The sequence below is a fragment of the Micrasema longulum genome, unplaced genomic scaffold (assembly GCF_059751315.1).
Source record: "Micrasema longulum isolate JH-2025_06_02 unplaced genomic scaffold, ASM5975131v1 h1tg000331l, whole genome shotgun sequence".
NCBI lineage: Eukaryota > Metazoa > Arthropoda > Insecta > Trichoptera > Brachycentridae > Micrasema > Micrasema longulum.
Window position 1 is genome coordinate 151,900 of NW_028277535.1, and position 16,610 is coordinate 168,509.

At 30.0% G+C, this 16,610-nt stretch overlaps 1 protein-coding gene across 2 annotated transcripts in view; it reads right to left on the reverse strand.

Annotated features, from left to right (window-relative positions):
* The window catches only part of mol (dual oxidase maturation factor 1 mol), a 273,695-nt gene that overhangs the window by 112,435 nt on the left and 144,650 nt on the right, over positions 1-16,610 (reverse strand). The window contains exon 1 of one of the 2 annotated variants that reach the window (XM_088225099.1): positions 12,925-13,736. The exons of the other annotated variant lie outside the window; for it this stretch is intronic. The gene's annotated coding sequence lies outside the window, so the exon portion shown is untranslated. Of the gene's footprint in view, positions 1-12,924; positions 13,737-16,610 lie in introns of those variants that run through there. 2 annotated transcript variants of the gene reach the window in all.

The following is a 16,610-nucleotide window of genomic DNA, read 5'->3' on the forward strand; positions in this document are numbered from 1 at the left end:
TTGATTTGACCATAAAAGATGCCATTGTAATTATTTGTAATTGCTTTGTACGTACAATACATGCTTTATTTTACGAGATTGGACATAAAAACACGTTAATATCACTTAATTGTTGAAAAATCAAAATCAAAATCACCTCAAGAGCGCTGAACAATAGATATTACAACGCGTATTGCAGCTAAAAAACGGACGATCGATTTAGATTCGAGTTCCTCGTTTTCTAATATAATCGATTTAAAAAATAATATCGAAGAAGGATTACAGCATGTCTGGCAGCTACATAGCGCATGGACGATAAGAAATCTAGCCCCCACTTCCATTTTTTTTTTATTGACTCTGAAGTGCTTAAATAAAAAGAAAATCGTTTACAAATAAGAGCTATACGTCATGCAACTACAGAGCCCATGGACGGTTGAAATCATAGACCCCATTTACAACATTTAAGAATGAGATAATTTTGAAGTTAATGACATTTACATATGGAAGCTAGATTACCAAACACCAAGGCGAGTGGAATTCTAGCAATTTAAGAATGATTTCAATTATTTTACAAAAAAAAAACATTGCGCAGAGAAGTAAGTTTGTCAAGTGTTCATTAGAAGTAAACAATAAAAAAACTAAACAAATAAAGCACTGTTTTAACGTCATGGTTAACAAAATAAGGCAACCAATGACCGATGTCCGCTATTTTAGATTGAGAGTAGTTCCTCGTCCGGTATCTTCTGCCAAGTTACTGCAGGCGTTTGGCTAACAGCCTGAACTGCAAAGCTGGCTGCTAATTCCTGGTAGATGGCAAATGCACATGTTTAGTTACCGAGGAATGATACCCCTTGTTCCATTGACTTCGTATAATATATTTTAATGCAAACATACGCCTTTGTTTATAATTTATTATAAATGTTAAATTTATATAAGAATTATCAAGGCCATGGGAGAGACCAGGAAATACAAGTGATTTTATTTATTTATTTTCGTAATCCTTTTTTAGCAGTATGCACGTATTCAAAAGCAGCAGTCTGCATTTTAAAACATTCCACACGTTTGTCGATAACCGCGTTTTACCTCGTGGAGAATTGGTCAATTCGATATATGAGGGTACTACCTGCAAACCTAGCAAAATCTAAAAAAACTGAGATATAAATTGAAAATTATTCAGAATTCAATTTTTTTATAATAGTTATAACATTGTCAGGTAAAAACAAAGCTTCATTTGTAAGAACTTGACATTTAAATCGTCGGGTTTGTTGCAAACATGGCAACCTCTACTTGAGTACCATAAAGTTGGAATGTATAATTCAAATTTATTATTTCACCACTGTTTTTTGACATAATCATGCTTATGTCATCACTGCTTACGTGTAAAATATTTATTAGATTATATTAAAAATTTGAAGTTTAGTATTGTATCAGTTTATTGCGATTTGCTCAAAATAAAGAAAGATGGATTTTGCCGGATTTGCAAATAGTACCCTTATATATTATAACAGAAATGGACAACATCAAAAAAATAAATTATGGTAGTTTTGGATGTTATGGGATTAATTTAACCTGTCAATGACAGATCGAACTTCCACATTCTTCTCATTATAATGTTCTTCATCTCTGTTTTAATAGTTAAAAAGACTTAATTATATAATAATGTACTATTATGAATAATATCTAAATATTTATTATTTTTATGAATGCTGCTTAAAATGTTAGTTAATTCGTTATGATAGCTGTCTTTAAAAGCTATATACTGTGCGTTCGAACGTTTTTTAACCCAATGTAATGTGTTAAATAACTGAGTAATGCAATGGTTCAAAATTATTAGGATATAAACTCTCCAAAAGCGAGAGTATTTAGCTCTTAAACATAGTTTCACTTGTGTGAAAAATGACGATCTCTAAAGTGATAATATTTAGCTGCCCGGCTATTTTTTCAATTGGCATAATCAGAAGCAGGTTGGTTCTGGAAACCGGGAGGTAAAACAGCCTGTGCTGACGCTCTTGGAGATAAACATCAGGAATATAAAAAATTAATACTCTTTAAAATAGCTGAGTGATAATAGACACCGTAACGCTGTCCGAAACGTAATAAAAAATATGAATACAAACACGGCACAGCATCTCAGAAAACATGACGAGGATCGGTTCTTTTGCTATGAAACAATTAGATTATTTCAATTTTTTACTATGTAATCAGCACTAAACAATATTTTTACGTAAATCGTGATTAAAAAAAAGCAAACACATAATAATTATTGTTTGACATACAAGTTACAGATGATTGACTTAAATCTACACATCTACGTGATAACGAGTTTCACGCAAGTTTTGTGTGCAAAAATGGAGTTTAGTTTTTCATTTCTATAGACCGTTCTTTAAATTATTCTCAGATGAGATAACCTTCACATATTTGTAAATTGCACATGTGCATATTCTCAAGGAAGTGTGTTTACGAATTTGAATTCTTAATTGGGGCGAAAAAGCTGTATTGCGAATTATAAATTACACGTTCAAAACATCTTCGTTATTTAAATGTTTGTATCTCAGTATTACGAAATATTGTATTGTATATTATTAAAAAAAAAACATTAAATAACGTTTAAGGTTCGATGAAGGCATAATCTAAATACGAAAATATTTAATCCGTAAAAAAAAAAATCATTATGTATTTATTTTCAAAACTAAACTTTTTCGTGCCTACAATATTATTAGCACAATATTTCCAAATAGGAATTTCTTTTAACCAATTATTAAAATAAAACATACTTACTTTTTTCAGTTTCAATACGTATCGCTAGCCCCCAGCTAGTGAAGACTAGTTTTGGACTTGTGAGGCTAGCTTTGGGCTAGTTGAAGCTAGTGAGATATCTCGTAAGAACATTTTTTTTTAAAAAAGGAAATGTTTGCGTCTTATTCTTTTTTGGGCCCAAAAATTTAGATTTTTGGGCCCATTTTCAACGAGTTGTAAATGGGAATCAGGTTGAGGTAGGGTAGGGTTCGAACCTAGGTCCTTTGATCCGTGAGTCCGCAACACTAGCCACGGGACTGCAACCCTTCAAATATATTCTGAGATACTCGGACTTTGAGGTGTGTGATGAATTGAATTATTTGAATTATATTTATATTTTTACATAAGATAACTATCTAACTTAAATATTTTATTATTTGAAAATATTTGTTTACGTAATTTATTAGCATATTTGCATGTGTATCTAAAATCTAAAATTTCGGGTTTATCTCCCTGTTTCTTTGGGCTGGCGGTATGTAAAAAAAAGTCAACTAAAATAGCTACTTACAGAACCTGTCATATTTGTATATAAATAAATTAATATCAAGAATTATCTTCAATACGAAAAGGAGAATAAATGTGAGGAATAAGGAAAGGTTTAAGGAAGAAAACATAGAAAACAAATTTTAAATTTGAAGCACTAATTTTGTGGTTATTTATTATAATAAATTAAATAAAACAACTATGTTTATAACCACTTATTTTTTATTGGTGGGTTTCACAGCTACACAAGATTATTTTTCAAGGTATTCTTAACTAATGAATTATATCCTATTTTATTAGTTAGTGTTAATGGAAGTAATTTTATGAATTAATTAATAATTTTATTTAACATGGAAAATGTTTCTTCAGACGCGATTTAAACAAAGTTGTTGTAGAAACATCTTCGAAAGTGGATGGGAGATGAATTTACAAAAAAACCAGACGAAGAGTAATGAGCTGGAAAGAAGGGGGAATGGATGAGAATTAAATGGATACTTTAAGATTGTGAAAGAAGAGGTAAGCCATTGTCTGATAAGCGTTAAATATTTTCACAAAGGTATAGTGGAGCGTTAGGACTATGAGGTATCGAAGTAAGAGAGTGTGATCTATCTTTCTGATTTTAAGGCATTTTAGTTGCCTACGATAATCTGATGTGTGATCATATTTCTTAAGACTCGTATATCGTTTTTTTGTATCGATCACTGGGAAATCCCGTACCAAGAAATACGCTTTACGGACTTCATTTAATTCGTTTTTTTTTTCTTTTTATGGATAAATGACTTTCATTCGAAAGTCCGTTCTCAAAGAATCACAGAGTTTTGTTACGAGTGTGTTAAACGTTTACATGATGAATTTACAAAAATAACTGCCAATTTTAGGACTTAAACTTGATTTCCTCTGATCAAGAGTTAGATGGTTCACTGATCTACGCGACTAATCAATTCTACCTATATTGGTCTTAACTTACATAATATATGACTTATTTTCGGAGTCTCTAAGCTCAGTCATATCACTCTACTACTTCAGGAACTACACTGGCTACGTTTTCCACAGAGGGTCGAATACAAACTCTGTTGGCTTATGAATAAGTCACTGCACAACTCTGCTCCGGAATATCTAAGGGAACTATGCATTCCAGATGAACTAGCTGACAGGCGTCTAACGCTTGGATCAGCTACGTCTACGGCGAAAGGAAAAGTTATTATACCTCTACGCAAACAGCGCACTAAATTTAGTGAACGCGCATTTGCGGTCGCAGGCCCTATGGCATGGAATGCTCTCCCAGCAGAGGTGCGAGGCTGTGAAAGTGAAGTGATGTTTCGGAAAAAACTTAAAACCCACTTGTTCTCTAAATCATTTGAATAAATCCGTAGCATGTGACAACAAAATAAATTATGTTAATTAAATTACAAATTTAAAAGAATCACTTTGTAAAACGCATTTGAGGTATTTTGTTACGAAAATGGCGCTCTATAAGTTATCCATAATAATAATAATATGTGTACTGTATGAAACGAAACTAACCAAAATGCGTTGTCAAAAATGATTATAATTTTACTAACTCATTGTGATTTTGAATGATATTTTATCTTTTAAATTGATGTTTATTTTGTTGGTTTGTTTAATGGTTACAAAAAACGTAATTGTCCAACGATTATAAAAATAATGGTTTTACTTGCGGTGCTAGACGAATTGATTTCAAACGTTATTTTTGCTTTTTTTTCATTGTTTAATTGGAGACAGAGATAAACCTAAGGTAATTTTTGAGCTTTTGAAGTGACTAAATTATTTACTAAACAAAAATTTTATCCTGCTGTTTTTGCATCTTTGCCTAATAACATTAACTTGTTGGAATTTCTTTAAATTTAAAAAACTAAAATACTTTTTAATTAAACTTTTTTCCAATTTATGAGGTTAATACGTAATGTCAATATTGACCAGTTTTATGGATTTGAATTTGCCACAGCCATGGGTCTGTTTATTATTTTGCATACATAATAAAAATATAACCAGATAAACATTCTATTAAAGTAATAAATGTGTAAATAAAAAGTTGAAATGGGATGCAAAACTGTTTTTTTTTTCAATTTTTTAAAAGTCATTGAGTATGTCAGCCACGTAGTGTAATGATCAGTGCATTTTTTTAACCATGCAAGGGGTCTTGGGTTTGATTCCCAACATGGTTGATATGAAATATTTATTTAAGCGGGTGTTTTTACACTAGAATATTTAATAGACCCAGGATTGGTACCTGGAGCGTAAGACTGATCATCTTACCTTCATGTAACAAAAATAAACAAGATCCGCTACAATTACGTGCAGAAAGGGAATAATAATGATGAATAGTAATTAAATCAGATAGAAAAATATTTAAGTACTGATATGTTAAAAATATATATCTGTTTACAAAATACGTTTCAAATCATACGATATCCCCATTTCAGTTAATTCAATAAAAAGAACATTTTTTGTTTATAAATAAAACGTATTTAAAACATATAAAAGAACACAATCATCCAGAATTTAAATTTAAAAAAATATTGGGGGCGGTATATATATTTAAAAAAAACATTTTGTTGACAAAACATACTAACATCATACATTTTTAATTTATAGAAACTATATTAGAAATTATAACTATCAAAAATATGAAAAAAAAATTAAAGTTCTACGCTGTGAGATTTATTTAACTTTTCGTTTTTAAGTTCATCAGTTAGGAACGTTCCAAGTTTTAAACAGCAAAAGCGAAATTAAGACACATGAAGGCTTTTTGAGTTTCGTGTATTGTGGTTGAGGATATTACTATTTTATGTTCAATTTGCTTGAGTTGAAATATTTATAATATTCAAAATCATGGTGGTGATGTCATGCGAGGAAGTATTTTCGTCTGTCATATGTAAATATCTATGACACGGGAATCCCATTTCAGACCAGGAATGTTTCTCAAAATTTTTATTCCGAGATCTGGTTTTTGTTAGCGAAACCCCAAGAAAGACATATAGGAAAGGAATGTATCACAGCGTAGATCACGGCGGACAAAACGGAATGAGGAAACAAGACCCTTAGTATATGCTGAACGCCAGTTAAGGGTGCTATTTTACATTTTAAGTGTTCAAATTCACTTCGTGAAGTCAGTAGTCAAAAAATAACCACGATCATAAAAGTAAAACTACCTATGTGTGATCTTATAACTACATTGAAAATATTACGTTTTTAATATTCTCATGCATTATAATTTGATCTAGTATAATTGGAGACGAAATAACAGAACGATTGAATTTTAAAAATATACTTTTTAATATGTTGATTTGATTGACAACTAAAAATTGTGTAATTAACATTAATAATAAATTTCGTTTTACGTAAACCATTAAACTGGTAATAAATTCTCACGGGAAATCCGCCACTGACAAAGATGAACTTTTAAAATAAAAATTACAAAAAATTCGCAGCGGGATGGTAGGTGATCATTGCTTACAGGCGGATCTTAGTATTTTTCAGGGGTCGGGAACCCGTTTCAAAGACATATATAAAATGTTGTATCAGAAGAAAAATGTTTTTAAGTGTGTTTTTAAAATGTCATAAACTAGATATGGGCTTTCTTGAAAACGCGAGTTCCATTTTCGATGATAGATTTTTTTTTTTTAATTTGTCTATGAAAAATATAGTTACTTACGTATTATATATATTTACTAATTATTTATTTACGGACATTGTTAATTTAAACAATTCGCAGGGTTACATTACATTAGGTTATATTACAGTATAACAATAGTTAAAAACATTCAAAAATAAGAAAGAAGCATTGACAAACAAAAGGGATATCAAGACAATATTTGGACTATTTATTTAGTGCTCGTTCACATCGTTGTAAACTTAAACCAAAAAAGGTCAAATCTTATACTGAGGTAACAATACGACAAAGAGAATTAAGACCATAGTTTGTTTTATGCTGATCAATTTACAGTACTTCATTATTTCCCACGATTTGGAATATGGAATTTTACCTATCCTACTAATGATGGCACATCGATTATACCATTTAGTATGCCGAACATATATGTTGAGTAAATATTACTTCAACGTTTTTGTAGACTAGAAATATTTATCATTGACTCTATATCAGCATATGAATAGTTACCTCTCTCTAGTCCAAGCATCCATGCTACTTTTTGAAGCAAGCGATTGATTGTATCAATTAAATTTATACGATGCATATAGAATGGAGACATGACCACAGTGGCATATTCTAGAAGAGGGCAAACAGTTAAGCAATATAGAGTTTTGATAGTGCGGACATTAGTGAAATCAGAGGATATTCTGTTAGTGATGCCAAGTAATTTCAGTGATGTATCAACTATTTTATCTAGATATACGTGTACCATAATACAAAAACGTACATATATCTAAATATTTGCAATACACAGTCACACACTACAGGCTAGTTTTGGAATTAAAATATTTGAGTAAATCAAAAGAACAAACCAAGGTATGCATTTAAGACCTATGTTCGTCCTATAATGACTGAGAGTATATGGATAGAATCCAGAGCAACACTTTCAGAACCAAAAGCTTCCTTCGAGCCACGAAACGAAAATAACCAGAAACTGCTGGCAAAACCTTTCGTGGCAGAATAGGAAATACAGAGATCCGAAGAATATGCTAGGTCAAGGATATTGTAAGATGGGACGGCAAAGAAAAATGTTCTGGAATGAGCATGTGACCAGAATTACAGAATCAAGGGCGCGAAATATCAAAACCATAATTTGTATTATGTTTATATTTTTTTTATATGTAAACCAAAAATTTTATGTCTATACTTTTATTTTTTATATTAATTAACACTTTTTCTGAGCACCCGATGACAAATTAATAGTTTATATCTCAAGAGTAATCATTTGCTATCGCTTAAATAAAGCCTTTTGCTATATTCCATAAAGCAAAAGCGTTTAGTTTTCGTTTTAATAACAAACGTGTAACGGGCGCTTTCGGTTTGTGCTTACAATTCTCGATTTTAGGACCTACGGCTAATCGTTTTGCTGTAATATATAGCTAACTTTGTGGTAAATAATCCTAGAATGGTTTTTGTCCATATAGGCGTCTCTATTAGTGGCGAATCATTTCTCTAAAGTTTATATAGTAGATTATCTTGACGAATATTGTTTGATATTTTAAGTTTTTTTTGTAAATAATATTTTTTAAGAAAGATTTAAACTTGTTTTTTTATGAAAGTCTTTTTGTACTTAAAAAAAAACACTTTTTTAATATATATTTTGATCGAACCCGAGACATAGGAAGACGCCTTATCTAACTTCATCCAACCCAACCGTACATTACAACAATAAAACTAAAAAATATGATGCTATTATATGACCACTTTATTTGTTAAGAAATACGATTTATCAAACTTCACCCTACCCAACCTTACATTACAACAATAAAACTATAAAATATGATGCTTTTATATGACCTTATTTGTTAAGAAAAATAAACTGTATTTTTATTTTTAATATATTCATATTTTTTATATTTTAAAACCAACTGTTTATTTTTTTTAACAATTTCGTTTGTTTTTTTTTTCTTAACCAAAAAAATAATTACTATTTTTTATTGTGTTTGCCCAGGTTTCCGACCCCCGCTTTATGCTTCAGTGGTACTGCAGTGTATGGAAAACCTTCACAAGTTCATGTGATTTCACGAACAATGGGCTAATAAAGAAAAAACTGTAACGGATATACGAGATACGAGGAGAGGGAAGCAAGGAGGATGCTGGTGCTGACCAAGTGAAACAAAATGCCAACATATTCTTATAAGTTTTAAAAATACCAAAAAAAATATTGAAAATACTCGTAGAACTATTAAATATATAACGGGCAAAGCATAAAGTTAAGAATAGCCCAGAAACAGCATACGCGTATCAAACAGAAGGCGACTAAACTACTCTTAAAGAAGTAGTTTTACGTTTTGACCCATTAGTTTCTTTGTAGACGTCGTCCAGTACGCAATCCTCGATTTGAATTCAACTATGCCGTGTTGTGTCGTTTTGAAGTGTAGAAACACCGCTGGGATCTTAAAAAAAACAGGATGGAATCACATTTCATGTGTAAGTAGCAAATGCATTACTTAAAATATTTATTATTTTTCAATCTGTCAGATTGTCAAAGAAAACGAAATGGACATTTTGTAAGTATTGCCAGAGTAGTCAAATGTTTACGATACTTTGCTCATCTAATGAGAGATCTAATGAAAATTGGACCTCTCGGATTAAACAACGCCGTGTGGGACATTTGACTGACATTATCTTTAAAACGTCGAATATTATTTAATATGACATAAAAATATCCGTTTTATGTAAAATAAGATTTGTTTTATTTTTTAAGTTCAAAGTTCGTTAATTAAATGACCCTTTACTTGTCTACTCTGTTGTTTCGGCGTGTACAATAAAATTTTAGAGAAATTAACAAATTGCTTTTTACGAAAAATATAATTACCGTTGTGTTATGATAATATTTTTCATGATCTGGCAACAGTGCACAGTGATTTTACGTATGCGCGCGTTTAAAGTGGGGCAAAGTGGGGGTTTTTCGGACACAGTCCGATGTATTTAAATATGATTATATGCTCCTTCTGAACTATTCTTAATTCTATGGGACAAAGCATATTAAAAGAGAAGAAAGGAGGAAATATGGAAGAGAAAGAGACTCTTCTTCAGTTGTGATTGAAACAGAGCTTCTGTAGAAGCATCTTTATTTATGCTTTATAATGTTAGTTCAAAACATTTTAAGAACTAACATATATATAAATATAAATATGTTTTCCTTTAATTTATATAAATAAATAAGATAATTCAATCCATTTAATCGTCACATTCGTTTGTAAATGCCCTAACAAGGCGAAATAATTGTCATGGAATTTTTGTTTTTATATTTTTAAAACAAAATAAAGTGTTCTGTAGCTTTAAAAGAGTGTTTGATTTTTTATATTATAAGAACTAATATAAACTTTAAAGAACATTACATTTTGCTATGAAAAATTCTCAAGAACAATTTCGTTGTTTTTGGATTGGTTCCTGAAACGCAAGTTTGATAACTTTACCTTCGGGTTATGGAAATTCACTGCACTTGGTTTACCAACGCAGTGCCCTACTCATAATTGGGCGTGGAGTTAAGAATAAGTGTTCTAGCTTTATTTTATGAAGATCAAGAATAGTTCAAAATCTAAAATACAAATAAACATATTTATTTAAGTTTAATTACAACATATTTATTTAAGTTTAATTACAACCAGTTTTGTTAGTTGAATTAGCCTACTCAAAGACTTCTGAATCTCGATTGGGTGGCTGTATAAGGTAGACGTATTAAATAAGGCTTTATAGCTGAGTATACAGTGTAAATATGTAGTGGTGGGAGGCTGTATTCAGCCACATCCGGGAGATATAGGCCAGCTACTAATCAACAGGACCAGGATATGAGGTTTTATGTTAATACCAAGTTCAAAAGTTAATTACGGTCTTTTATTTTAATACAATCAATTTTCTTAAGCGTTTTATAGTATCTAAAATAATATTATCAGATGGGTACTTAATTTATTAAACGCAATACTCCACCAGAAACATTAATGAGTACTTTTAAAATAATTTTGGACGGATTAAAAAAACATTAATTTGGTTGTCTTTTTGTACAAATGTATATATACATTTTTGGGGAAAAATTTATTTATACATTTGTGGGCTTATTTCTAGAAGGCTATCCTCCAACTACGCAACAAAATGAATGGTGTATTTTTTTTTAATGTTAAAACGCATGCGATAAAAAATATATAAAACATATACTACAGTAGAACTAGTAATATGTGTGTGTAAATAAATATATTCGATAAAAGTCTTATATAAGTGTAAGAGTAAATAAAAAAAGACGCAAAGAGAAATGTATTTCTGAATTTTAATTGCAAAATACCGTTCACAGATTTTTTTAAATGTATTTAAAACGTAAATGTTGAAAGCGATCAATTTAAAATGTGATTGTTAAGGCGTTCATTTATTATTAAACGTAAATTGACTTAAATTTATTTCAAGAGATAAGGAAAACATTTTTGAGAAGGGAATATGGAAGTTTAGGTATTTACAGGGCTGTAAATGCCTAGACTTCCATATCATCTTCTCAAAAATGTTTTCCTTTTCTGTTGAAATAAATTTAAACATGAATAACTCCCTAGAGAGGAAATTCAGCCAGTCTGCAAGCATTTGGACATACTCAAACATTGTTAATTGATTTGGTTTTACTTAGAAAGACTGACATCTCAGGTGTTATAAAAACGGAATATAGATGTTTCGTTTTTTAAAGGGTTTCATAATCATTCATTCATTCAAAGTAAGATGATCAGTCTTATGCTTCAGGTGTCAGTCCAGGGACTATAAAATATTTAAGTGTAAAAACGCCTTTTCAAATAAATATTTTGTGTCAACCATGTCGAGAAGTGAACCCGAGACCTCTTTCGTGGTAGGCAAACGCGCTGACCACTACATCACGAGGCCGACAGCAAAAAAAACATCTAGATCAGTAATTAAAAATTGTATATTACGCTTTAATTCAGTCTTCGATAACATATGGTAAAATAGGGTGGGGAGGAGTCTTGGACGCGCATAGTCGCTCAATAGAAATTGCACAGAAAAACATAATTAAAATAATTTACAAAAAAACAAACCATTTCCTAGTAATCAATTATACGTAGAGAGTGGACTCCTTAGTTTTGAAAAATTATATATATTTCAGTGCATAAAATATGTTTACTTGAATAGGGAATTGTTTAGTAATAATTTATATCATAGATCCGATTGTGTACTGTCAGTTCCAGGATGCAGAACTAAGAGCACAGAGACACTCCTCACATGTTGGTCCAAGATCCTTAAATTTTCTAACCAAGGAACTACAAAACATCAAATCACTAGTACATTTAAAAGTAGGTTTGAGGTCTTGGATCAGCATGGAAGGAACAGATATACACATTCTTTAAAAAAATTAATTAAAATTAAAAATAAATGCATTCTGCAAATAAAGCATGTTTTCGTAATATCAGCATATGTTAATTCAGTTTTTCTTTTCTATTTCTTTTCTATTTCTTTTCTTTTTTTCATGTTCATGTCATACCATATAAATATGCTATTAAGTTTTTAATAGTTAAAAAAGGATTGGCCCACGCTCAGACGCTGAAGTATATGTGGGCATTTTTTCCAATTCATGTTATAGCTTAATTTTTCTAAAGTGTATTTTTGTAATTATATTTCTTTGTAAATAATATGTGTATGGAAAAATAAACAAATAAAAAAAAATAAAAAAGAATGATTCATACTATACTTGTATCAACTAAAAAGTGTGTATGTATCAAAGGTTTATTGCTTGATTAAAACGATTTTTTTGACGTAAGGGTAAATAAACGTATATTTGAGAGCCATTGTCTAAGTTAATAATATTATCTAAAAACAGGATACAATATGTATTATCTTAGAAGAAAATCATTGTGTATTACATTCCCCGTATTTTATTTGTCATGAAGCGAGAATAATAATGAAGTAGCGTAATTATTTGCAATGTCTTGCAAATTTATCATGTTTCAACTAAATCGCAAACTAACACTCATAACTATGTGCCTATTTGCATGTCAACTCACCTTTAACTCGGGTAGCCCGTATATCAGCTGATGGCGTGTATTAGTTATGCACTGTCCTCTGAGACCTTCGTCGTTTCGTAATATTAACAAGAGACTATGAACAAGTGTATTATTATTCCGCACTGCACTTATATTAACTAAAAACATAGAGTTATTAATACAACAAGCATATACCATCAAAACACTTAATCAAAAGTGCAAAGTTTGAATGCACCGCGTAATTGTAGAGAAATAACTTTCTTTCACGCTGTCAAAATGTTTGTTTTTACATTTCACAAACTACCACTTCACAAATTGCATTCCATACGATCGGAAAACGTACAAAAACCACGATGATCCCCGCTAAATAATCACTTTGAATGATTTCACTTGTCGGTTTGATTGCGAAACGTCAAAATTAAAATCAACACTGCACTGCGCTTCGAACATTCATACAACAATAATAAAAATTCGGTATGTGCAATGTGTCAGATAGTTACATAATCACATTCACTGTCAATGCTAGACCACAAAACGCGACAAATCGTTGTAATTTGAAACAAAAATAAGTGGTTTGAACTTGAAGCTAGTGATTTCAGGATCGCTGAAAAGTTTCAGGAATCACGGTGAATTGCCGGAACGTTTAAAAATCGTAAACCCAATTTTGTATGTGAGATTATTCTGTTATTTTATCGTTTTGTTTTGTTTAGTGTTACGTCGATGATTTTATCAATTAATTTCGTAATCTTAGGCGTCGTTTTGCGCGCGTCGCGTCCTAAGTCGTAACTCGTAACAATCGCTTGTGTAGCGCCGACTGCTATTCGTTTAGTACTGAGCGCTTATGTCGCGAGCTGTGATATGTCTACGAGCCCGAACCAAGAAGGAAGGAAGACTGCTTTGTCTCAAGGTCCTTTCAGATGTTTTGATTCCGAACACAATCATATCGAGCGCATTGTGAACACACTTTGCTACCATTCTGCGGTCAATTTCGCCCGATTAATGAAGTAATCACTTTTAATCAATGAAGTAATAACTTTTATTTACAAAAAAAAAAAAAGTTATTAAAAAAAAAAGTTATTAATTTTAAAGTGCGTGGTACACTTTCACTTATTTATTTGACCAATTAGCGCTTTCACCCTCTAATGGGCATCTTCAGACTGGTGAATATTATACAGTTTGAGGATAATTTATATTATATTAAATTTTATCTTAAGTGTTTGTACATTTAAAAATAAGTTTAAAAATATAGAAAACGTAGTATTCCAATTGAACAAGGTAAATTTTCTTTTAAGTGTTCTTCATCTCTGTTGTAATATGTTAATAGGAACAGAGTGAGACAAATTATTGAAAAATCTATATTTTATTATTCTTTTACATGAAAAACATTTGTTTTTTTATTACAATGTTCAGGGTCCAACTAAGGGGCCTAATTAGGGTAACATTTTGAATTATATCTGCTGATTTATTAAAATTCTATCGTTTTTATTTTTTATCCTATGAATATTGCGTATTGTATATTTTTCAACTTATTTTTAAATGTACCTACACTTAAGATAATATTTAGTTTTATATAAATTATCCATACACTGTATTATATTCACCAGTCTAAAGATGCCCATTAGAGGGTGAAAGCGCTAATTGGACAAATAAATAAGTGGAAGTGTACCAAGTATTTTTTAATTAATAACTTATATGTAAATATAAGTTATTACATCATTACAATGGAATTCCATCAAGAATTGTCAATAGATAATTTAAATTTTAAAAAAGTAAATAAATCATTTAATCAAGAAACGAAAAAATTCATTATTATTATAAAATTGTTATATTTATTTTAACTTCAAACATTCTATTCACATTATTTACTTATTATGTTTGGCTATTTTAAAAGAACTAATAAACTTCTAAAATGATCTAGTTATTATTATTTATTTTTTTATGCTCAAAGCATTAACTTGTCAAACATTTTAATTAATATTAGTAAATATTAGTATGTAACCACTTACCGACTTTTTATGTCTACCGGTTTCGAGACGTACTTGTCTCTTCATCAGGACAATCACTTCGCCAACATGCTAATACTCAAATACACTATCACCTTCAGTGTCACCGTAGTATACATAGTATTTACGAAAAAATACATAAATTCTGTACCTCAGAGGCAGACGGATGCAAATCCAAAATGTTGTAATATGTTTATAATATATACAGCGTTTCGAGAGCAAAACGCTATCTATCACGTCTTTATATTTTTATACGCTTTTTAATTGTATTCTGAATTCGGTATTTTTCCTATGGACAAACCTTTTGAACTTTTTCAAAGATAGTGAATGGTAATTATATTTATTTGTTCATACATTTCATAATATTTACAGTTTTTTGTTCACTTTGCCCAGCTGTATGAAAGAGCACTTATGATTTTCTTGTTATATTACTACAAAATATTTTATTATTTAATTTTGTTTTTTACATTTATTCCTGAATTGCTTAAACTTTGAACTGAATATGCTTTTTTTTGGTTATTTTTTTAAATATAAATCTTGTATAATTTAAAGGTTTATTTTTTTTTTATAAACTTGGGCATAAGGAAATTTATATTTAAAAAAATAAATATACAAATATATTAAGCCAAATATGTTGGTATTATAAATTTTTGTAAGAGGCAGATTTGCCGTTTATGGTAATAAAATAATATAAATACCCAAAAATTGTATTTTTTTCCATATTCAAAAAAGAGCATCAATATTTCAAAAATAGTAAAGGTTATATAACGTTCGAAAGAAAATTTTCTGCTTTGACGTTACACGCCTTTAAATCTGAATGTCAAGTAGACGAGAGTGAGCATTTTTGATACCTCCCATTGTTTGTGTTCAATCAAAGGAATAAAGCCGCCAAAGCTACTCGCGATATTTGCGCAGAAGATGATAATTTTTTTATCAATTATTGACTAATTTGTTGTAAAATAATGAAGGAGAATGCATTATTGACTTATTTGTTGGTTTTAACTTAAGTTTTATTTTTTTTTTCCAAGTAGAGAAAACAAGAATCACAAAAAAACAATTAATTAGTTGATTATGTATTAACCTTCATTATTTTACAATAAATTCGTATAATTTATTGAAAATTATAAACACCTAATACTTTTACAAGATTATTTGCATAATTTCAATACTGCTTAAAAAATATGAAGCATTTTTTTAGTTAAAACAATATTAGATACACTCGCATAAAATACATGAACTATTTTACGTAAGTGATCACCTTTGTTAATACCTTAACTTTCATATTTAAAACAGTTTTATACCTGTAAAAAATATAGATCATTAGTAAATATTTTGACGCATAATTCTGCGTAGCCATCAAATTAATTAATTGCATTCGATCTTTTATTCGATTGGGTCACTAATACCTTACTAGCAAACTAGCTATCTCAAATCAAATATTATCGTAGGACTTTTTTAGTGTACAATACAAAATTTAAAAATATAGATTACACAAACATCACTCTGTCAGATTTAATATTTAGACTAAAAATGCATTATGTAACTTAGTAGACATTATAATAATAAATATGTACATCTCCCTTCAACCCCTTATCCTCTCTTCAAGCATTCTTGTCCTAATCCCGCCCAATTTACAGTAACTTAATGTTTTTAAAATAAATATTTTAAAAATCTTTGATTATTGAGAACATGAAAATAACATTT